Here is a 24,974-nt window from a genome sequence, read left to right as displayed (position 1 = left end):
CATGCTCCTGTATGCACGCTCCTGTATGCACGGTCCTGTATGCATGCTCCTGTATGCACGTTCCTGTATGCACGCTCCTGTATGCATGCTCCTGTATGCATGCTCCTGTATGAACGCTCCTGTATGCACGCTCCTGTATGCACGCTCCTGTATGCACGCTCCTGTATGAACGCTCCTGTATGCCTGCTCACCACGTAATACTCCATTGCTGAACATCAAGCAGGTTCAAGCAGGTTTAAAGTTTCCTCAACAACATTTAGAGAAGCTTGTGAAATACTTGGAGAATGCAGTGCTGGCCAAAAGTATTGGCACCCCTGCAATTCTGTCAGACAATACTCAGTTTCTTCTTGAAAATGATTGCAATCACAAATTCTTTGGTATTATTATCTTCATTTATTTTGCTTGCAATGAAAAAACACAAGAGAATGAAACAAAAATCAAATCATTGATCATTTCACACAAAACTCCAAAAATGGGCCAGACAAAAGTATTGGCACCCTTAGCCTAATACTTGGTTGCACAACCTTTAGACAAAATAACTGCGAACAACCGCTTCCGATAACCATCAATGAGTTTCTTACAATGCTCTGCTGGAATTTTAGACCATTCTTCTTTGGCAAACTGCTCCAGGTCCCTGAGATGTGAAGGGGCCTTCTCCAAACTGCCATTGTGAGATCTCTCCACAAGTGTCCTATGGGGTTCAGGTCTGGACTCATTGCTGGCCACTTTAGTAGTCTCCAGTGCTTTCTCTCACACCATTTTCTAGTGCTTTTTGAAGTGTGTTTTGGGTCATTGTCCTGCTGGAAGACCCATGACCTCTGAGGGAAACCCAGCTTTCTCACACTGGGCCCTACATTATGCTGCAAAATGTGTTGGTAGTCTTCAGACTTCATAATGCCATGCACACGGTCAAGCAGTCCAGTGCCAGAGGCAGCAAAGCAACCTCAAAACATCAGGGAACCTCCGCCATGTTTGACTGTAGGGACCGTGTTCTTTTCTTTGAATGCCTCTTTTATTTTCCTGTAAACTCTATGTTGATGGCTTTTCCCAAAAAGCTCTACTTTTGTCTCATCTGACCAGAGAACATTCTTCCAAAACGTTTTAGGCTTTCTCAGGTAAGTTTTAGCAAACTCCAGCCTGGCATTTTTATGTCTCGGGGTAAGAAGTGGGGTCTTCCTGGGTATCCTACCATACAGTCCCTTTTCATTCAGACGCCGACGGATGGTACGGGGTGACACTGTTGTACCCTCGGACTGCAGGACAGCTTGAATTTGTTTGGATGTTAGTCGAGGTTCTTTATCCACCATCCGCACAATCTTGTGATGAAATCTCTCGTCAGTTTTTCTTTTCCTTCCACATCTAGGGAGGTTAGCCACAGTGCCATGGGCTTTACGCTGCTTGATGACACTGCGCACCGTAGACACAGGAACTTTCAGGTCTTTGGAGATGGACTTGTAGCCTTGAGATTGCTCATGCTTCCTCACAATTTGGAGTCTCAAGTCCTCAGACAGTTCTTTGGTCTTCTTTCTTTTCTCCATGCTCAGTGTGGTGCACACAAGGACACAGGACAGAGGTTGAGGCAACTATAATCCATGTCACCTGCTGCAAGTGTGATTTATTATTGCCAACACCTGTTAGGTGCCACAGGTAAGTTACAGGGGCTGTTATTACACAAATTACAGAAGCAGCACAGGATTTATCAAACAGTGCCAATACTTTTGTCCACCCCCTTTTTTATGTTTGGTGTGGAATTATATCCAATTTGGCTTTATGATTTTTTTTTTTTTTCATTGAAGACAAATTAAATGAAGATAATACCAAAGAATTCGTGATTGCAATCATTTTCAGGAAGAAACTGAGTATTCTCTGACAGAATTGCAGGGGTGCCAATACTTTTGGCCAGCACTGTATAGACTGCTCAGAGGAGAGCAAAACTGAACTCTTTGGAGGCCATAATACACACCATGTTAAGAGGCCAAAAGGCAAATTACCCCAAAAACACCAACACCAGTGAAATGTGGAGGTGGGAACATCACAGTGTGGGGCTGGTTTTCAGCAAACGGCACTGGTAAACGTCAAATCATTGAAGACACTAAAGGGGGCTTTACACGCTACGATATCGTTAATGTTTTATCGTTGGGGTCACGTCGTTAGTGACGCACATCCGGCGTCATTAACGATATCGCAGCGTGTGACACTTTTGTGCGACCTAAAACGATCGCAAAAGCGGCCAAAATCGTTTGCCGCGGAGAGGTCGTCCTAAAACAAAAAATCGTTTACCACTCATTAGCGATGTTGTCGTTCCTGCGGCAGCATACATCGCTGTGTGTGACACTGCAGGAGCGAGGAACATCTCCTCACCTGCCTCCACCGGCAATGCGGAAGGAAGGAGGTGGGCGGGATGTTACGTCCCGCTCATCTCCGCCCCTCCGCTTTTATTGGACGGCTGCCGTGTGACGTCGATGTGACGCCGAACAACCCGCCCCCCTTAGAAAGGAGGCGTATCGCCGGCCAGAGCGACGTCGCAGGGCAGGTAAGTAGTGTGACGAGGGGAGCGCGATTTTGTGCGCGATGGGCAGCGATATGCCCGTGTCGCACAAACGATGGGGGCGGGTACGTATGCTAGCGATATCGTTACCAATATCGCTATCGTGTAAAGCCCCTTTAAGACATTTCTGATAAAACTCTGTTGCCATCAACCAGGATGAAAATGAAAGGAGAGTGGACATTTCAGCAGACAATGATCCCAAACACACAGGTAAGGAAAGAAAATAAATCTACTAGAATTTCCGAGCCGATCACCAGAGCTAAATCCAATAGAAAATATCTGGAAGGAACAAAAGCTCAGAGATCATAGAAAGAGGCGGGACCTGCAGGATGTGAGGAGTGTGTCTGAATGGGCCAAAATCCCACCTGAGCAATGCAGGCGACTATTGTCTCCATATTGGATGTGAAGAGTGTTTGTGCGGAAGAATGGGCCAAAATCCCACCTGAGCAATGCAGGCAACTAGTGTCTCCATACAGGAGGCCTCTAGAAGCTTCATCACCAACAAAGGTGAATGCACCAAGTATTAAATACATTTCAGTAACAAGTTCAATACTTTTCCCTGTGCAATTTTTCATTATTACACATTTATGGACATCTATGGTTTGATTTCTTGGCCAGTGTTGATTGGATGGGTTGTTACTGACATCTGGTGAGAAATTCATGTCAATAGCACCTTTAGAAATATATTTACTTGACGTGTTCAATACAAGGGAAAGCATCCACTAAAACCAAACTCAGGTGATGTGACATCTGGGCGCGGTGTCCGTTATCCGGTATTCTCTTCTTCTCGCTGGTATCTGCCATCACTATTCAGATAATGCTCAGAGTCAATATTAACCAGGAGACCTAAAGGGTTAACGTCACCTGGATCATTAAGCAGATATTTTTAGTGGAAGGTTTGGAGCCGGGGGAGGTTCTGCACATCGAAAAGAGCAGGAAATAATTTGATACATTAAATTTGCAGCTGATACATGGGAGGGACGTTTCATCACTTCTGCCACATTGGCACTTTTTGCCGGGTCTCACATCTTCTACGCTGTTGCTAAGCGACTGAAAATCTGGGTACCGGCCTGACGTGCTGCTATCTCCGTCTTGGGAAATCACTTACTGCTACTTACTAATCAAGCCAGCATCCGAGCGAAGAGAAGAAAATGGGGGACCCTGAAAAGAACCGTGCGGAAACATCACCCCCGCAGAATAAGGGGTGAACGAAAACATCACCCCCCCAGCAGAATAAGAAGTTCCACCCCTGCAGAATAAGAGGCACCCAAAAGCATCCCCCCCTGCAGAATAAGGGGCACCCGAAAAGATCACCCCCCTGCAGAATAAGGGGCACCCAAAAACATCACCCCCTGCAGAATAAGGGCCACCCGAAAAGATCACCCCCCTGCAGAATAAGGGGTAGCCAAAAACATCCCCTCCTGCCAAATAAAGGGCACCCAAAAACATACCCTCCCCCCGCAGAATAACGGGTGCCCAAAAAAAATCCCCCCTAGAAGATAAAGGGCGCCCAAAAACACCCCTCCCCAGCAGAATAAGGGGCGCCCGAAAACATCCCCCTCCACTTACAGAATAAGGGGCACCCAAAAACATCATCCCCCACCCTCAGAATAAAGGGAGCCCAAAAACATCCCCTCACCCCCACAGAATAGGGGACGCACAAAAACGTCCCCCACATCCCTGCAGAATAAGGGGCACACAAATATTTCGGAACACATTTGATCGTCTTTTAAATTTATTTATTTTTTATTCCCCAATTTAAAAGAAAAAAAATAATATATATTTTTTTAAACAAATATCAAATTAATAATAATAAACATTGTTGCAAAAGAATAACAATGATCCTAGAGGAGTGATGCCTATGGGGAGTCCGGAGCACGGAGCGGACGGCACAACTTCAAAATGATGTTACTTTCTTTCTAAACTGGGAGATGGGTATCAGATAAAAGATATACATACATAGACGTATATATATATATATATATATATATATATATATATATATATATATATATATACACTAGAAAAGAAGGCAGCATGACAAAATATAAAAAAATGTGGACTTTATTAGCCACATGCATCCACTAGAACACATAGTTTTGAGTTTTTTCAACGTATATATATATATATGTATATATATATATATATATATATATACATACACACAGTATATATATATATATATATATATAATTATTAGTTATTATCATCACTATTGTTATATTTTTTGTACTCAGCCCCTCAAAAAAAAATCACTTGAGAAATAACAATATAAAAATAATACTTTTGTTTTTTAAACATTTATGTATTTTTTATAGTTAAAAATACATCTCTTATTTTAGCTAAATTCTATAAAATTTTTTAAGTTTTTTAAAATATTTCTTATTTTTAAATTTAGAATATACTTTGAATCTAATTTGCCTAACAAGCCCCCCTCCCCAAAAACCCTGTGACTGGTTAATGTTATGCCATGATTGTAAGAAACGCACATTGGTGTAACACACCTGTTACTATAGGATTAGGCAAAGCGAGGAAATATAGAGATGTGAGGCTGATGATGATTAAGAGGGTGATGGTGATTATGGTAATGATGATGATGATGGAGACAATGGTATTGGTGATGATGGTGATGATGATGGTGATTATGGTAATGTTGATGATGATGGTGACAATGGTATTGGTAATGATGATGGTGTGATGGTGATGATGATGATGATGGAGACAATGGTATTGGTGATGATGGTGATGATGATGGTGATTATGGTAATGTTGATGATGATGGTGACAATGGTATTGGTAATGATGATGGTGTGATGGTGATGGTGATTATGGTGATGATGATGATGATGATGATGGTGATGAAGTAGATGATGATGATGATGATACAATATGTAGAACTTTCCCACTCACTGAACTTGCCCCCTTCCACCACCCCGCACCACCAGGGTCCTTGCTATGAGCAGCTTCCCATGTGCTGAGAGCCCAGAAATGACCCAAGATCCTTAAAAACTAGAGGGCTTGTCTAAAAGTTCTCCACCAAGTGTGATGTGAGAACCTTGTGGCGATTGCTGCCATGTTCTAGAATCGGTTCTTACCCTGCACAGCATCAAGATGTGGGGTGCAGCCCCGAGCATACTGCTGGCAGACGGGTGCCCATGCTGGTCCAAGATGTGATGTCAGGAGTTGACCTAATTGTCCCACTCATTGGTCTCAGCTTTCTTGTATGGCCAGAAGATAAAACCAATCCATGGTCAATATCTCAGCTTTCCGAGAAGACAATATCCCAAGATGTCACATGGATGCAGAGCTGCAGGTGATCTGCTCAGTGACCAAGACGTCTCCTTCTCACTCCACAGAAACTTCTTCTGGATCCACGCTTCATTCTGGATCAGCTCGGCTCCTTAAGAATGGAAGCAAAAAAAGCAAAGTATTTCCGATAAGAAGTTCACCAAGGAGCTACTTCCCTCTACGTCTTGGGGTTGTAGGGTCTATACGTCTCAGGGTCTGCAAATGGGAAGAGCGGCTCAGGAGATGTGCGTGGTACTAAGGATTTGAGAAGCAATAGTCAATAGCAATAGTCTTCGCCTCTCCCTCTCTCCCTCCCTCCCGTCCCTGGGATTCCCAGTACACCCCCTCCTGCTTCACTAACCCTTTCACTGTAGCGGCACATGCTCCTTCTACCACTTTCTTAGTACATTTCACTAAGGTTCCTTATCCCGGCTATTGCCTCTGATATCAGGGAATGAGAAGATTGAGGTCTTCGTGATGAGCAGTGATGTAGTAGATCGATCGGTGCTCATGTTCCTCCATTGTCAGGAAGCAATCATCAGTAGAGTATGAGACCCAATGATCGTTAGTAGGATCGCTCGTCCCCCATACAGACATATTACAGGGGGCTTTATAAGTCTTCGCTATATTGGTCAAGTGTCACCGTCTCGGAAACAAGGCTGGAAGCAAAGAAGGACGACAGAGTCGAGAACCACGCCACGTACATAACATTTCCAGGAGTGGAGTCCTCCTTACGTGGCGGGACGGAGACACTAAGATATTGATTCTACAAAGACCACCTGCTTATGGTGAGAACCTTCTCCAATATTTCACCCGAGGTATGGGAACCTCAGAAGAAGTTGCAAATGTTTTTGAAAATTTGTGCTTTACTTTTTGGTGGTGGGAAAGATGAGTAAATCAACTCACATAAGACGTCCGTGTCCTCCAGCCTGGAGCCTTGCGAATGTCTCCAACCTCCCGGCCCCTTGTGGCTTGAGGCACACACTGCTAATCAGAAGAGGCGCCGGGGATGCCGGGGGGCAGGAGGCTTCCATTAGGCAGGCTATGACATGATAAATAAGAAGTCTGATAGATGCAACCACCGGGACCCCAAAAATAAGGAGGCAATAGTGCATGAGTGACCACCCGTCTATGGCTGTGCTGGCCTCACGGGTGCACCTCCACAATGATACAGGGAGCAATCATTAGTATTGTGTATGATCCATCATTAGTGGGGTCTCGTTACCCAATCCAGATACATTATTATTAGCAGCCCATCCCTCCATATTCAGGGGATTATAGCACCGAGGGAAGGATGATTCTACTGTCCGCATGGGTAAAGAGACCCTTATATTATGCATTGTTGCTCATTTTGGGCAGAAAATGGTCCTAAATAGTTAATCCCACTAATAAGAATGGATGATCAATGTATGATGAGTAGGGGTCTGATATTCTCCATAGTGTGTGCCCGCCTCGCCATACCAGATGTGCCATGCCATATATTCTGCTCCCATAGACCTAAATAAGTGGATAAGGCAGTGGCTTCATCCACCAAGACCTCTGTTCTCCCACCGTTCGGACCCCCCTGATCATACATCCCTCCCCCCATACTGTGAATAACAAATACATGTTATTCTTAAGAAAATCCCTTTAGATAACATGAAGTTCTGTAAATCCTTCCAGGACGGCGCGTCTGAGATATCAATGTAGAAAGGGAAGTGCACGAAGACATCGAAACAGTCGCTGACCACCTAAAAGGAAAAATGGAGATACCAATGAAAACAGATGGAAACGTATGAATACATTTACAAACATTACTTGCATCAATTTGGGGACATTTTTATATATTATATTATTAAATATTGTTTCATGTGCAATAAAATAGACATGACCTGATCGATACGCACGATCCTGGCCACAGATCTATGATGGGGTCCCTGGACCAGGATCCTGCAAATTGATTCGCTCAGATCAACCACCAACCTCATTACACAAAAAGTGTAGCACAACTTTGCAAAAACATTTTCAAAAACAAACGTTTACAAAAACAAGCAAGTTTGCAAAAACAAGCAAGTTTACAAAAATAAGTATGCAAAACCTTTGCAAAAATAAACAAGCTTACAAAAACAAGCAAGTTTGCAAAAAACAAGCAAGTTCGCAAAAACAAACAAGTTTACAAAAACAAGCAAATAAGCAAAAACAAACAAGTTTTCAAAAATAAGCAAGTATGCAAAACCTTTGCAAAAATAAATAAACAAGTTTACAAAAACAAGCAAGTTTGCAAAAAACAAGCAAGTTTGCAAAACAAACAAGTTTACAAAAACAAGCAAGTAAGCAAAAACAAACAAGTTTTCAAACATAAGCAAGAATGCAAAACCTTTGCAAAAATAAATAAGTTTACAAAAACAAGCAAGTTTGCAAAACAAACAAGTTTACAAAAACAAGCAAGTAAGCAAAAAAACAAGCAAGTTTGCAAAAAAACTAGTTTGCAAAAAAAAAAGCAAGTTTGCAAAAACAAGCAAGTTTACAAAAATGTTTCATGTTCCCTTAACTCTGGTAACATTATGAAGAAGGTTCTCATGAACCACAGGAGATATTTGTAGAGTTAATCTTCGTGGTTCCTTCCCTTCACATAAGGAGGACTGCCCCGTCTTGCGGTGGTTTGCGCCCTCTGGAGACTTTTGCAGTTTCTGGCGTCTTCTCTGCTCGGAGCCGTTTTTGCAGGCCGATTGCCCAATGAAGCTCCCCATTCCCCGTCTTGGAGAGGTGAGGAGCAGATCCGTCCACCATTCACCGAGCCGTCATCCTTCCTCTTTAAAGAAGACCAGCTCTTTTCGTGTTTTCCCTCGAGTGACTGTAACAAGACAATTTATGGCTCCAAACGTATTAATCAAACAGCAACGAACAGCAATTAAATCTCGTCAATAGTGACGCGCGGCGGCGGATCTGTCACAAACCGCCAAGCTCAGCGGAGAATTTCTTGCCTGAACTGATTATTCATATCTGTCCTTTACATCTGTTCACCGGGCTCCACCGAGTCTACACTGCGCTGTGCAGAGGCAGCAAAGAGCACAAAACCCAAAGTGTGAAACGCAGAACAGCAAGAACCAGGAAAAGGAACCTCACCTGATGTAAAGATGCATGAAATATGGATCTTCTTATAAGAGTCTCCTCCAATAGCCTGACCGAGGAGGCCCCAGAGGAGAAAATCTATAGGGACCAATGCAAAGAATGCAAAGAATGCAAGACAAAACATTGTGTATCAGCAGCACATAATCCTAAATTACCTCCTGTATTATACTCCAGAGCTGCACTCACTATTCTGCTGGTGCAGTCACTGTGTACATACATTGCATTACTGATCCTGCGTTACCTCCTGTATTATACTCCAGAGCTGCCCTCACTATTCTGCTGGTGCAGTCACTGTGTACATTACATTACTGATCCTGAGTTACCTCCTGTATTATACTCCAGAGCTGCACTCACTATTCTGCTGGTGCAGTCACTGTGTACATACATTACTGATCCTGAGTTACCTCCTGTATTATACTCCAGAGCTGCACTCACTATTCTGCTGGTGCAGTCACAGTGTACATACATTACATTACTGATCCTGAGTTACATCCTGTATTATACTCCAGAGCGGCACTCACTATTCTGCTGCTGCAGTCACTGTGTACATACATTACATTACTGATCCTGAGTTACATCCTGTATTATACTCCAGAGCTGCACTCACTATTCTGCTGGTGCAGTCACTGTGTACATACATTACATTACTGATCCTGAGTTACATCCTGTATTATACTCCAGAGCTGCACTCACTATTCTGCTGGTGCAGTCACCGTGTACATACATTACATCACTGATGGTGAGTTACCTCCTGTATTATACTCCAGAGCTGCACTCACTATTCTGCTGGTGCAAGTGTCTTATCTCCCTTTGCAGACTGTTGTATTTGTGTTTCTGGGTAACAGGTAACTTATGTGTCCCGCATTAGCACAATATGGCGGTGTATTTTCAGGTATAGCGCCACACAGTGGCCATGTTTGGTATTGCAGTTCATCCTCAGTCACTTCAGTGGAGCCAGACACATCCTATGGCCGGACGTGGCGCTGATTGGGGAACTATATGTTGGTCGCCCTCAGTGGCCCCATGAGATGTGTATGTATTGGATGTGCTCATACAGGTTTTGATGTGTCACCCACCATGCAGCCCTCCCCGGCCTCCGCAGAGGTCTCCTGCCTCCATCACCGGAGGCCATAACCTCTGTGCCGTATCCTCGGCTCCTCCGGCCACAATTGGGCTCCTGGAGTAATTGAAAGTCAAGAATAAGAATCAGAACAGTTCATCTTCACCGTTCTCGTGATGTTTTTGGCCCATTCTTCGGAGGTCTCGGTGAGTCCCGTCTCCACCTTCATATACATGGAACATTTATGAGCCGCCGGCTTTTATATTTATTATTATTGTAAAGACTTGTAATTTTGTGATGAATGGTGACCTATACAAGATCTCCTGGATCTACATGAAGGTATCACCAAGCGGATCCATAGAAGAGCCGTGCGGGAGAAAGCACAAGCCAAGAGAAAGCCAAAGAGTCAGCATCAAAGGGTGAAGGTCAACTCCATTCTGGCCACCACCACCTTGGCTGATCAGCTCGTGTCCGGGGGGCTGGATGTGACGTCAGCTCGTGTCCGGGGGCTCGATGTGATGTCAGCTCGTGTCCGGGGGGCTGGATGTGTGACGCCCTGGGCAAGCCAGGGGTCACAGGTCATCACACCACCACACCCTACATCCCAGTAAGGAACACCAAAGCTACTAAAATCCTTGTTGCCTTCCTCCAGGGGCTGATGTTCACACCAGGGGGTGGGCCAGGCGGTTGGCTCCACCCACCGAGGAGTACACAGCCCTGGAGGCGGGAGGAACCAGGCAGTCAGCTCAGGGAAGAGCTTGAGTCAAGTGAGGGAAGTGAAAGTGAGGGGAGTCCAGCTAGGCACAGAAAGGAGTAAACAGCTAAGTGGAAGTGAAGTGGTAGTGGAGCAAAGAAGAAAAGAGTAAAAGTGAGCGTAGAAAGCCCTGAAGTTAGTCCGGCTAAGTGCAGGACAGTGTCAGCAAGGTCAGCAACAGCGGTGATTGTCTGGAGGGGGACTGCTCGGAGGTTGCTGGAAGGACCGCGGACGGGTAGTGGCCCGGCGGTCTGGAGCAGTATACGAAGGACAGTCAGCACCAGGGCAGGGGCCTCTCGGACCCCGGCAAGGCTAGGAGTCGCCATAATTTGCCAAATCCGTCAGTGAAGGGGACGTCGATCACCCAACAACCAAGTCCCGACTGAAGGCAAATGTCCAACCATTAAGGAGGAACACCGCCACTGCCAGGGCACCAGTTCCTCGGGGCCAGCGTCTGCGGGCAAAGCAGGGCTCCTCTGGCCCATATCCAAGCCGGGGAGCGGGTTACCGGTGGGAACCCATCGCTACCAACAAAGAAACACTAGGTGCAGGTCAAAGGGACATCAACGTTACCTACTGGGAGAGCAAGTGCAGCCGTCCGTGGGAACCGTCTTTCCAGCCGTGTGGTTTACCGAAAAACTGTGTCAACGTCTCAGGCTGAGTGAGTACCACAGTGCCGCAAGGCACAGCGCTGCCCCCGCGTCCCTGCGCCCACCAGGCCCTGCATCTCCCACCTCATCACTGGGCCCCGGGATCACCAACCCCTACCCACGGAGGGGCAACACAACACCTGGCTGCTCCATACCATCCTTCCCGGGATCCCCATACAGAGCAGCGGTGGTGCCAACAAATCACCATAACCGTGGGTGGCGTCAGGGACAATAAACCATCCCCACACCCAACAACCCCCTTTCACTCACGGGCGAGGAGCGCCGCTAGAGTCGCCGGGATCCGGCTCATCGCTCGAGCCACCGAGCAGCAGCGGCCGCGGCGGCCGGACCCGAGCAGCAGTGGGAGAGCGCGGCACCCCCTCCTCCGCCCGCGACAGATGTGACGTCAGCTCGTGTCCGGGGGGCTGGATGTGACGTCAGCTCGTGTCCGGGGGGCTGGATGTGATGTCAGCTCGTGTCCGGGGGGCTTAATGTGACATCAGCTCGTGTCCGGGGGCTCGATGTGATGTCAGCTCGTGTCCGGGGGGCTGGATGTGATGTCAGCTCGTGTCCGGGGGGCTGGATGTGATGTCAGTTCGTGTCCGGGGGGCTGGATGTGACGTCAGCTTTTGTCCGGGGGGCTGGATGTGATGTCAGCTCGTGTCCGGGGGGCTGGATGTGACGTCAGCTCGTGTCCGGGGGGCTGGATGTGACGTCAGCTCGTGTCCGGGGGGCTCGATGTGATGTCAGCTCGTGTCCGGGGGGCTGGATGTGACGTCAGCTTTTGTCCGGGGGGCTGGATGTGACGTCAGCTCGTGTCCGGGGGGCTGGATGTGACGTCAGCTCGTGTCCAGGGGGCTGGATGTGACGTCAGCTCGTGTCCGGGGGGATGGATGTGACGTCAGCTCGTGTCCGGGGGGCTGGATGTGACGTCAGCTCGTGTCCGGGGGGCTGGATGTGACGTCAGCTCGTGTCCGGGGGGCTCGATGTGACGTCAGCTCGTGTTCGGGGGGCTCAATGTGACGTCAGATCGTGTCCGGGGGGCTGGATGTGATGTCAGCTCGTGTCCGGGGGGCTGGATGTGATGTCAGCTCGTGTCCGGGGGGCTGGATGTGATGTCAGCTCGTGTCCGGGGGGCTGGATGTGACGTCAGCTCGTGTCCGGGGGGCTGGATGTGACGTCAGCTCGTGTCCGGGGGGCTGGATGTGACGTCAGCTCGTGTCCGGGGGGCTCGATGTAATGTCAGCTCGTGTCCGGGGGGCTGGATGTGACGTCAGCTCGTGTCCGGGGGGCTCGATGTAATGTCAGCTCGTGTCCGGGGGGCTGGATGTGACGTCAGCTCGTGTCCGGGGGGCTGGATGTGACGTCAGCTCGTGTCCGGGGGGCTGGATGTGATGTCAGCTCGTGTCCGGGGGGCTGGATGTGACGTCAGCTCGTGTCCGGGGGGCTGGATGTGACGTCAGCTCGTGTCCGGGGGGCTGGATGTGATGTCAGCTCGTGTCCGGGGGGCTGGATGTGATGTCAGCTCGTGTCCGGGGGACTGGATGTGATGTCAGCTCGTGTCCGGGGGGCTGGATGTGACGTCAGCTCGTGTCCGGGGGGCTGGATGTGATGTCAGCTCGTGTCCGGGGGGCTGGATGTGACGTCAGCTCGTGTCCGGGGGCTCGATGTGATGTCAGCTCGTGTCCGGGGGGCTGGATGTGACGTCAGCTCGTGTCCGGGGGGCTGGATGTGATGTCAGCTCGTGTCCGGGGGGCTGGATGTGATGTCAGCTCGTGTCCGGGGGGCTGGATGTGACGTCAGCTCGTGTCCGGGGGGCTGGATGTGATGTCAGCTGGTGTCCGGGGGGCTGGATGTGATGTCAGCTCGTGTCCGGGGGGCTTAATGTGATGTATTTTGTACTAATGTTAGCTCCAATGGAAGAAATAATCAAAGTAAATGTAAATAGCAGAGAGCAGCGATGACCGGGAGGTTCAGGAATCGCACGTGTCGAGCTGTAAAAATGGGACCAGATCTGTAAATGATGAATGAGCTGCCGAGGAGGGAGGCGCGAGCTGCAGCAGCTGCGAGGTACGAGGCGCCAGCAGGAGCCGGAGGTGTGGGGGGCCCGGGGGGACACAGAGGTGCGCAGGGGGTCCGGCGGCATCTCCAACACAGGCCTGAAGAGCCCGGTCCTGTGTCCGGCCTGCGGTGCACGGGACCGGTGAGCATGGTGGAACCCCAGGGCATGATGGGGCTTGTAGTGTCTCAGGGCTCCGGTGGACAGTTATTCAGTTTAGGTTATGCTGGGATTTGTAGTGTCTCGCTGCTCCACAGTCATATTTTAGTCTATGCTGGGACTTGTGGTACCTCACTGATCGCTCTACAGTTATCTATTACCAGGTTATGCTGGGACTTGTAGTACCTCACTGATCGCTGTGCAGTTATCTATTACCAGGTTATGCTGGGACTTGTAGTACCTCACTGATCGCTGTGCAGTTATCTATTACCAGGTTATGCTGGGACTTGTAGTACCTCACTGATCGCTGTGCAGCTATCTATTACCAGGTTATGCTGGGACTTGCAGTACCTCACTGATCGCTGTGCAGTTATCTATTACCAGGTTATGCTGGGACTTGTAGTACCTCACTGATCGCTGTGCAGCTATCTATTACCAGGTTATGCTGGGACTTGTAGTACCTCACTGATCGCTGTGCAGTTATCTATTACCAGGTTATGCTGGGACTTGTAGTACCTCAGTGTTTCATTATGTAATTACTAAAGTTTACTAAATTTTTTGAAATTTTAGTTGGCCAACGTCACCAAATGTCTCACAACATGCTGCTGACAATCGATTTATGTGTAACACTCTGAGGTCCTCCAGGGCTGGTTTCACTCAGAGTCTCATATTCCTCAGTTGTTATGGACAAGATTATGAACTATTATGAGTATTAAGAGTTATATGAAGATATCCAAAAACCAGGATTTAAGATAAGTGTTTGAACTGTACAACACCTATATCTCATTCAGACATAAGATCATCAGTCTGGACTTTCATGTGACAAGTGAATCATGCTGACATCGCCTAATATACAGTTAGGTCCAGAGATATTTGGACAGTGACACAATTTTGGTGAGTTGGGCTCTGCATGCCACCACATTGGATGTGAAATGAAATCTCTACAACAGAATTCAAGTGCAGATTGTAACGTTTAATTTGAAGGTTTGAACAAAAATATCTGATAGAAATTGTAGGAATTGTCACATTTCTTTACAAACACTCCACATTTTAGGAGGTCAAAAGTAATTGGACAAATAAACCAAACCCAAACAAAATATTTTTATTTCAATATTTTGTTGCGAATCCTTTGGAGGCAATCACTGCCTTAAGTCTGGAACCCATGGACATCACCAAACGCTGGGTTTCCTCCTTCTTAATGCTTTGCCAGGCCTTTACAGCCGCAGCCTTCAGGTCTTGCTTGTTTGTGGGTCTTTCCGTCTTAAGTCTGGATTTGAGCAAGTGAAATGCATGCTCAATTGGGTTAAGATCTGGTGATTGACTTGGCCATTGCAGAATGTTCCACTTTTTTGCACTCATGAACTCCTGGGTAGCTTTGGCTGTATGCTTGGGGTCATTGTCCATCTGTACTATGAAGCGCCGTCCGATCAACTTTGCGGCATTTGGCTGAATCTGGGCTGAAAGTATATCCCGGTACACTTCAGAATTCATCCCGCTACTCTTGTCTGCTGTTATGTCATCAATAAACACAAGTGACCCAGTGCCATTGAAAGCCATGCATGCCCATGCCATCACGTTGCCTCCACCATGTTTTACAGAGGATGTGGTGTGCCTTGGATCATGTGCCGTTCCCTTTCTTCTCCACACTTTTTTCTTCCCATCATTCTGGTACAGGTTGATCTTGGTCTCATCTGTCCATAGAATACTTTTCCAGAACTGAGCTGGCTTCATGAGGTGTTTTTCAGCAAATTTAACTCTGGCCTGTCTATTTTTGGAATTGATGAATGGTTTGCATCTAGATGTGAACCCTTTGTATTTACTTTCATGGAGTCTTCTCTTTACTGGTGACTTAGAGACAGATACACCTACTTCACTGAGAGTGTTCTGGACTTCAGTTGATGTTGTGAACGGGTTCTTCTTCACCAAAGAAAGTATGCGGCGATCATCCACCACTGTTGTCATCCGTGGACGCCCAGGCCTTTTTCAGTTCCCAAGCTCACCAGTCAATTCCTTTTTTCTCAGAATGTACCCGACTGTTGATTTTGCTACTCCAAGCATGTCTGCTATCTCTCTGATGGATTTTTTCTTTTTTTTCAGCCTCAAGATGTTGTGCTTCACCTCAATTGAGAGTTCCTTAGACCGCATGTTGTCTGGTCACAGCAACAGCTTCCAAATGCAAAACCACACACCTGTAATCAACCCCAGACCTTTTAACTACTTCATTGATTACAGGTTAACGAGGGAGACGCCTTCAGAGTTAATTGCAGCCCTTAGAGTCCCTTGTCCAATTACTTTTGGTCCCTTGAAAAAGAGGAGGCTATGCATTACAGAGCTATGATTTCTAAACCCTTTCTCCGATTTGGATGTGAAAACTCTCATATTGCAGCTGGGAGTGTGCACTTTCAGCCCATATTATATATAGAATTGTATTTCTGAACATGTTTTTGTAAACCGCTAAAATAACAAAACTTGTGTCACTGTCCAAATATTTCTGGCCCTAACTGTAAATGAGGAAGCGCATTATACATTGCAGTTCACTGTATAGCACAGAATACGCTCTATGATAGTTCATCCAATAGGAGACGTGTTACGTATTCTTGGCTCCTGGCCAACTAGTTCCTTTTAAATGTTTGTGGACTTCCGTAATGAAACCAGTCCTATTTTCTCTGCAGATCCGCGTCATTCCTCGGGGCTGTATGGAAGAATAGTAGCATGCTACTAACAAATGACTCATGATTTCGATGCAGACGGGGTTAAGGTAGATGCACAATTAGATTGCATCACTGTAAATATATGGCCCCCCCTTAACAATATAAGCGCCGGTTCTCAGTCGTCTCGATGTTTTTACTTAATAAAGTCAAACAAGAAAGCGCCATTGAATGCGCTGTGAATTGTGGCGCCTGGAGAGAAAGCAATTAGGCCGAGATTAACAGCGAATCCCCAGGACGGAGGCACCGGGAACCCGCAGGAAATTCACCTCCCGCCGCCCCCAACACGTGTCCCCCCCTCCCGCTATTATAACTGCTAGAAATGAGGAGCGATTTCACATCATAAAGATTCCCGCTCCTCGCTTTATCGCCTCTACTTGTGAAGCGCACGCCGCGGAGATAGCGAGCTCTGTGGTTGGATGGCGCTGCTGCTCCGCACCTGGGGCGGGCGGGTGATGAGGGCGATCGGTCACATGGGCGTGGGGCGGCGCTGTCTGCGCGGTGGGAACCTGCCCAAGAGGGACACGTCTGCAAAATCCCCTCTGTCATTTACAGAACAAAGCAGGGGACCCTGACAAGTGTGCGCGCCTCGCACCTTCCCCGCTCCTCCAGAGCCAAAGGAAAGGCACAATGTATCCACTGCTCCTGCTACACTGTCACCCACTGCTCTCCTGATGGCGGGCCCCTGGGGGCCACAAGGAAGAGCGCTGTGTCTGGAGATATCAGTCACCACCTCATCATATCTGCAGCGTCATCTGCTGCGCTTCACTCTTCCATTAGTGCACAGCTGTGATCGGTGGCGCATCGCCTGCTGGAGCCGGACAGACGCACAACCATTACTGGCCCATCAGTGCCCCTCCCTATGCTTTACACTGCAGCTCTGCTCCTCCCTATACTTTACACTGCAGCTCTGCTCCCCATCTCTTCATGCTTTACACTGCAGCTCTGCTCCTCCCTATACTTTACACTGCAGCTCTGCTCCCCATCTCTTCATGCTTTCCACTGCAGGTCCCCATCTCTTCATGCTTTACACTGCAGCTCTGCTCCCCATCTCTTCATGCTTTACACTGCAGCTCTGCTCCACATCTCTTCATGCTTTACACTGCAGCTCTGCTCCACATCTCTTCATGCTTTACACTGCAGCTCTGCTCCACATCTCTTCATGCTTTACACTGCAGCTCTGCTCCACATCTCTTCATTCTTTACACTGCAGCTCTGCTCCACATCTCTTCATGCTTTACACTGCAGCTCTGCTCCTCCTCATCCTTTACACTGCAGCTCTGCTCCGCCCTATGCTGTACACTGCAGCTCCCCATCTCTCCGGTCTTTACTCTGCAGCTCTGCTCCCCATCTGTTCATTCTTTACACTTAAGCTCTACTCCTCTTCATTCTTTACTCTGCAGCTCTGCTCCTCATCTCTTCATTCTTTACACTGCAGCTCTGCTCCACATCTCTTCATGCTTTACACTGCAGCTCTGCTCCTCCTCACTGCAGCTCTGCTCCGCCCTATGCTCTACACTGCAGCTCCCCATCTGTTCATTCTTTACACTGCAGCCCTGCTCCTCTTCATTCTTTACACTGCAGCCCTGCTCCTCTTCATTCTTTACACTGCAGCCCTGCTCCTCTTCATTCTTTACACTGCAGCCCTGCTCCTCTTCATTCTTTACACTGCAGCCCTGCTCCTCTTCATTCTTTACTCTGCAGCTCTGCTCCTCATCTCTTCATTCTTTACACTGCAGCCCTGCTCCTCTTCATTCTTTACACTGCAGCCCTGCTCCTCTTCATTCTTTACACTGCAGCCCTGCTCCTCTTCATTCTTTACACTGCAGCCCTGCTCCTCTTCATTCTTTACACTGCAGCCCTGCTCTTCTTCATTCTTTACACTGCAGCCCTGCTCCTCTTCATTCTTTACACTGCAGCCCTGCTCCTCTTCATTCTTTACACTGCAGCTCTGCTCCTCATCTCTTCATGCTTTACACTGCAGCTCTGCTCCTCCTCATCCTTTACACTGCAGCTCTGCTCCGCCCTATGCTCTACACTGCAGCTCCCCATCTGTTCATTCTTTACACTGCAGCCCTGCTCCTCTTCATTCTTTACACTGCAGCCCTGCTCCTCTTCATTCTTTACACTGCAGCCCTGCTCCTCTTCATTCTTTACACTGCAGCTCTGCTCCTCATCTCTTCATGCTTTACACTGCAGCTCTGCTCCTCCTCATCCTTTACACTGCAGCTCTGCTCCGCCCTATGCTCTACACTGCAGCTCCCCATCTGTTCATTCTTTACACTGCAGCCCTGCTCCTCTTCATTCTTTACACTGCAGCCCTGCTCCTCTTCATTCTTTACACTGCAGCCCTGCTCCTCTTCATTCTTTACACAGCAGCTTTGCTCCCCATCTTTTCATTCTTAAGGCCAGAATCACACCTGCTAGTGCCTTGCGTGTAACTCGCGCGAGTCTCTCATGGCAGAACCCAGCTTGGCCGCACACTCCCCTGACAGGAGTGGGTCAGTTGCATGTGTGTCGCCCTGGACAAGCCAGGGGCCACAGAGAACAACACCACACACACCCCACACTCCCTGCAGGCACATCAAGGTCAGACACAAAACCCTTGTTGCCCTCCTCCAGGGGCTGATGTCCACACCAGGGGGTGGAGCCAGGCGGTTGGTCTCCACCCACCGAGGAGTTCACAGTCCTGGAGGCGGGAAAACAGACAGTTTAGCTCAGGCAGAGCTCGAGTGCGGAGCAGAGTCTAGTTTTGACAGTGAAAGTGGAAGGAGGAAAGTGTAGTAACAGAGCAAACAAACAGTCTGAAGAGCGTCCGGGTGTGTGGCCTGGGCGAGACAGCAAGGTTGGCGGACGGTGGTGACCGTCTGCAGGAGTGGCTGATTGGAGTCTACCGTAAGGCCCGTGGACGGGTGGTGGCCCGGCGGTACCGGACCGGTACACAAAGAGAAGCCAGCACCAGTGGCAGGGGCCTTTCGGACCGCGGCAAGGCTAGGAGTCGCCGTGAATTTGCCGAATCCGTTAGTGAAGGGGACCTCCGGGTTCCTAAACAGTCAAGTCCCGACAGAAGGCAACCGTCCAACCCAGTGAGAGAGACACCGCCACCGCCAAGGCAACCGTTTCTCAGGGCCAGCGCCTGCGGGCAAAAGGGGCTCCTCCGGCCCATATCCAAGTCGGGGAGCGGGTTACCGGTGGGAACCCATCGGAACCAACAACCGTACCTAGGTGCAGGGAAAAGACAGTCACCGCTAACCTGCAGGGAACAGCAACACCGCAGCCGTCCGAGGGACCCGTCCATCCAGCCGCTTGTTTTACCGTGAACTGTGTCATCATCATTGGGCTGAGTGAGTACCTCCGTGCCGTGCGGCACAGCGCTGCCCCCGCGACCCTGCACCTCACCAGGCCTCGTAACCCGCCTGCCATCCATCCCTACCCCATCACCGGGCCCCGGGACAACCAACCCCCTACCCACGGAGGGGAGAATAAACCATCAAAGCTGCTCCCTGTCACCGCTCCCGGGATCCCCGTCCGGAGCAGCGGTGGTGTCACCAAAAATCACCACAACCGTGGGTGGCGTCACGGACAATATCCCTAAACCAAACCACCCCTTTTCACTCACGGGCGAGGAGCGCCACTCGAGTCCCCGGGATCTGGCCCATCACTCGAGCCACCGAGCAACGGCAGCAGCAGCCAGACCCGAGCAGTGGGAGAGCGCAGCGTCCCCTCCTCCGCCCGCGCCAACTTGGCGTCACGAACAGGATCCTACCGTTCTACCGATTGGTGGAAGTGCGCCTTGTGTGACCGCCGGAGGTGTCCGGCCGGAAAATTTGAAAAGCCGCCATCTTGGGCGCGAAGAGTTCCCGCTCGAGCGTCTCCTCGAGTAGCAGAGGCGCGAAGGCCAAAACCCCGCCCCGATGGAGGAGGGGTCGGAAAGAAACTAAGGGGGACGGAAACAAGATGTCTGTGCCCAACGAAGCCGCCGGAGGAGCGGCAGACGCAGCCGCGGAAGCACCCGTAAATGGGCCTGCCCAGGTCCCGGCCGCGTTGGCGGGGGGCGCCGCGGCCCCAGCTCTCACTCAGGTGATGCCGTTCTCTTTGCCCTATGTGCCCGGAGCTGCCTGGCTACCGCAGTACGATGGGAAACCTGATGCCTTGCAGGTTTTCCGGAAAAAGCTGAGTCCGCTGCTAGAACTGTACCCCCTGACTGATAAGCAACGTGCAGCGCTAGTACTAGGGCAGCTAACCGGCGCGGCTGAGCAAGAGGCGGAGACCTGGACCGAGGGGGACCGGTCCTCTGTAGCCACCATCTTTGAAAAGCTGCAGACTGCATTTGAGACCCGTACCGAGGCGGAGTTGCGGATGCAGTTCTATCAATGCCGACAACGGCCCGCAGATAGCATCCGGGACTATGCTCTGCTCCTGCAAACCGCACTTCGCACACTGAAGCGGATGGACACCATCAGCAGCGTGGACAGTAACAAGATATTAAGCGAGCAGTTTGTGCAGGGGATGAGGTCTTCCGAGGACCGTAAGCAGCTTCGGCTGTGGGCCCTAGAACACCCTGTCGTGGACTTTGCCGTATTAAAGGAACGGGCCATCAAAGCTCTGCAACCCCCCGCATTGGAAGCTCCTGAGCCAACCCTGTGGTCCGTTGAGACTGCTCCTGTTGTGGTGGCTCCGACGCTACCGGCACCTCCAGTGCCTGCAGCCCCAAGCGGGGCGATGGAAGTGCTCGCTGCGCGAGTTCGCCGCATGGATGGGGACCTTGCTAAGATTCTCGCCGCACTCCAGCCTCTAACCAGATCCCAGGCACCGGTGGAGATGCAGCTCGCCGACAGCCCGGAGGACGTCCCCTGGATGCAGCGGAGAAGGGCCAATGGCTCACGGAACGGGCCCCCAATCTGTTACAGGTGCAGCAAACCCGGCCACTACGCCCGACGGTGTCCGTTAAACGAGCAACCCCTGGGGCCACGGGCCAATCCTCAGGAGTAGAACCCCATGGCCCTCCAGACTGGCGAGACCGGTACATCGGGGCCCGGCCTATCATCCCCGTAGCTGTGGACGGCATCCCGCTGATGGCTCTCCTGGACGCTGGATCTCAGGTAACCACTATACCCTACACACTGTATCAGCGGTATTGGGGGACAGACGAGCTGGCTCCCCCAGATGCCAGTATAACACTGATTGCTGTTGATGGACTCCCATTGACCCAGGTGGGATACAAACAAGTGGCCATGACTGTGGGGCGAGCTGAACTGCAACACCAGGGTATGATTGTGATAATGAATGAACCCAGTGATCATAACCCGAAGATAGTGCTAGGGACTAATGTGATGGAGCACTGTATGAGTGACGTGCTGACCCTACTGCAGCAGCTGGCCGCCACAGCGGCGGGGAGCCGACAGAGAGCTGTACAGCGTGAGATCCGAGCCTTGATGTATCAGCAGCAAGTGAACTCAACAGGAGGGGAGATTGGTGGAGTGAGAGTGATGGATGTTGCCCCGTTGATTGTGCCTCCCAGGAGCGAGATGATGATTTGGTGTAGGGCAGCGGTAGGGCCTCAGGGGCGTGACAACCCCGCCATGATAGAGCCCATGCCCTCCGAGCACTGGCCCACAGTAATGGCCGCCCGAGGGGTGGTGGATGTAAAGAAGGGGAGAGTACCCGTGAGGGTGCTGAACTGCGGGGAGGAAGAAGTCAGGCTTCCCCGGTATGCTACACTTGCCAAGTTGCTCACTCTGGATCCTCACACCATCCGCGAGGCAGCTCCCCCAACCTCACCACCAACTGCCAGCACTCACCCGCCCCAAGGGGAGTTAGATGAGTGGCACCGACAGTTACACGGAGGCACTGACGATACTCCTACACATCACAAAGAAGGGGTATACAGGGTGGTACGGGAGTATGAGCAAGTTTTTAGCAAACATCCCCTAGACTTTGGGCAGATTAAAGGGGTCCAACACCATATCCCCACCAGTGAACACCCCCCATCAAAGAGAGGTACAGGCCTATTCCCCCTGCACACTACCAATGCGCCAAGGACATGTTGAAGAACATGAAGGAGGCGGGGGTTATCAGGGACAGCTGTAGTCCCTGGGCCGCCCCGTTGGTACTGGTCAAGAAGAAGGATGGCACCATGCGGATGTGTGTGGATTACCGGAAGATTAACCAGATAACGCATAAAGATGCTTACCCACTGCCCCGTACTGAAGAGTCCTTGGCCGCACTGAGAACTGCGACTTACTTCTCTACCCTTGACCTCACCAGTGGGTACTGGCAAGTGGCGGTGGCACCGGAGGACTGGGAGAAAACTGCCTTCACCACCCCAATGGGGCTCTGTGAATTCAATAGCATGCCGTTCGGGCTGTGCAACGCGCCGGGAACCTTCCAACGGCTGATGGAGTGCTGTCTGGGACACCTAAACTTCGAGACCGTCCTGTTGTACCTGGATGATGTGATTGTGTACTCCCAGACGTATGAGGCCCACCTGGAGCACCTGGCCGAGGTGTTCGCGTCCCTGGCCAAATATGGGATGAAGTTAAAGCCCTCCAAGTGTCATCTGCTGAAACCCAGAGTGCAGTACCTGGGGCATGTGGTGGGTGCAGAAGGTGTCGCTCCCGACCCCGAGAAGATCACTGCCATCCAGGATTGGCCGAGGCCAACCACCGTGAGGGAAGTAAGGCAGTTTCTGGGTCTGGTGGAGTACTACCGTCGCTTCATCAAGGGGTACAAGAAGATGGCTGCCCCATGCAAGACCTCCTTGTGGGACAGACCAAAAGTGGTAGACTCATCGGAGTCCCGCTGGTGTGGGAAGAGAGGCATGAGGAATCCTTCAGAAAGCTGAAAGCAGCCTTGACCGGAGAGGAGATTCTAGCGTATCCCGATTACAGCAACCCGTTCATCCTCTACACCGATGCTAGCAATGTGGGCTTGGGGGCAGTCTTGTCCCAGGCCCAAGATGGGAAGGAAAAAGTGATTGCTTATGCTAGCCGAAAACTCCGACCGACTGAAAGGAATCCTGAGAACTACAGCTCTTTCAAGCTCGAGCTCCTGGTGCTGGTGTGCGCTATCACCGAGCGGTTCCGCCATTACCTGGCCGCAGCAAAGTTCACCGCTTTCACGGATAACAATCCGCTGACCCACCTGGATACGGCCAAACTGGGCGCATTGGAACAGCGGTGGGTGGCCAGGCTAGCCAACTACGATTTCACCAACAAATACAGGGCCGGGCGTGCCAACGTTAATGCTGATGCACTCTCTTGGATGCCCCACTTGTCGGAAGAAGGGTGTGAGGATGACGACCTCGAAGAGATCGAGTTGCCTGCATTCCACCAGCCACCAACTGAGAAAGTGCATGTCCACCAGCAACGGGTGAACCTGGATCCGCTGCCCAGTCAGGAGTGGCAGGAAGCTCAAGACCAGGCACCCGCTGTCCGCCTAGTCAAGATCCTGGTGGAGCAGGGCGCTACTGGAATAGACCCTGCTGCCCCAGCCGAAGCCCAACGCCTGTGGCGAGAACGGACCCGGTTGTATCTACACCAGGGGAAATTGTACCGTGAGCTGATTAACCGGAAGACTCATGAGAAGATCCGCCAGTTGGTAATTCCCCAAGCTAATGTGCCCACTGTTCTACAAGCGTACCATGATGGTGCCGGACACGTCGGATGGAAGAAGCTGGAAATGTTGTTGAGAGAGCGGTTCTATTGGAGTGGGATGCGGGAGTCTGTAGAGGCCTGGTGCCGAGAGTGCGGTCCTTGCACGCTGAGAAGGAAGGACGAGGCCAGCCAGAAGGCGCCCCTACACCCGATCGTTACATATCAGCCGCTGGAGCTGGTCGCCCTGGACCATGTAAAGCTCTCTCCCAGCCGAAGTGGGTACACTTACGCTCTAACCATCGTAGACCACTATTCAAGATTCATGGTGGTTGTCCCAGTCAAAGACCTAACTGGCCGTACCGCCGCTAGAGCGTTCCAGGCTTATTTCTATCGACCACATGGATACCCTGAGAAGGTGCTTACTGACCAAGGCCCGGCCTTTGAAGCGGAGGTGTTCCATGAGTTTTGTCAGTTGTACAGCTGCAAGAAGATCCGGACCACGCCTTACCATGCCCAGACCAATGGCATGTGTGAGAAAATGAACCACTTGGTCCTGGGCCTCCTCAAGACGTTGCCGCTAGAAGAGCGGAACCTGTGGCCGGAGAAGCTACCTGACCTGGTCAATATGTACAATAATATTCCTTCCAGCTCAACGAAGTGCACCCCAGCATACCTGATGAGGGCTCGCCCCGGCCGGCTACCGGTGGATCTGGACATGGGATTGGAAGCCCCAGAAGCACTCCCTTCGACAGCTGAATGGGAAACTGGGCGGAGGGTGCAGTACCGACAGATTCAGGAATATGTTGAGAAGAACTTGAGTCGGAGTCGGGAACAGCAGGAGCAGCGCTTCAATCAGAGGGCGTCTGCTGGCCCTTTCCAGCCTGGAGATGTCGTACTGAAGCGGAAAAGGAGGACCCACAAGCTGGATGATCAATGGGAACAAACCCCATACGTCATACAGCCCACAGGATGGGAAGATGGGAAGGCCTACCAGATCAGTCGTTACCAAGGGGGCACTTTGGCCACAGTTTCCCGGGACCAT

General features: G+C 50.4%; 1 protein-coding gene across 1 annotated transcript in view; it reads right to left on the bottom strand.

The window, feature by feature from the left end:
* TUNAR (transmembrane neural differentiation associated intracellular calcium regulator) overlaps positions 1 to 6,090 on the bottom strand; it is a 32,438-nt gene extending 26,348 nt beyond the window's left edge. Inside the window, exon 1 of the mRNA XM_075330178.1 lies at positions 5,644 to 6,090. The gene's annotated coding sequence lies outside the window, so the exon portion shown is untranslated. The remainder of the gene's footprint in view (positions 1 to 5,643) is intronic.
* Positions 6,091 to 24,974: the final 18,884 nt, after the last annotated feature.

Source organism: Anomaloglossus baeobatrachus, chromosome 12, assembly GCF_048569485.1.
Source record: "Anomaloglossus baeobatrachus isolate aAnoBae1 chromosome 12, aAnoBae1.hap1, whole genome shotgun sequence".
In the NCBI taxonomy this organism is placed as follows: domain Eukaryota; kingdom Metazoa; phylum Chordata; class Amphibia; order Anura; family Aromobatidae; genus Anomaloglossus; species Anomaloglossus baeobatrachus.
The sequence above is the reverse complement of the archived record's forward strand: the minus strand, read 5'-3'. Positions and strand labels throughout refer to the sequence as shown.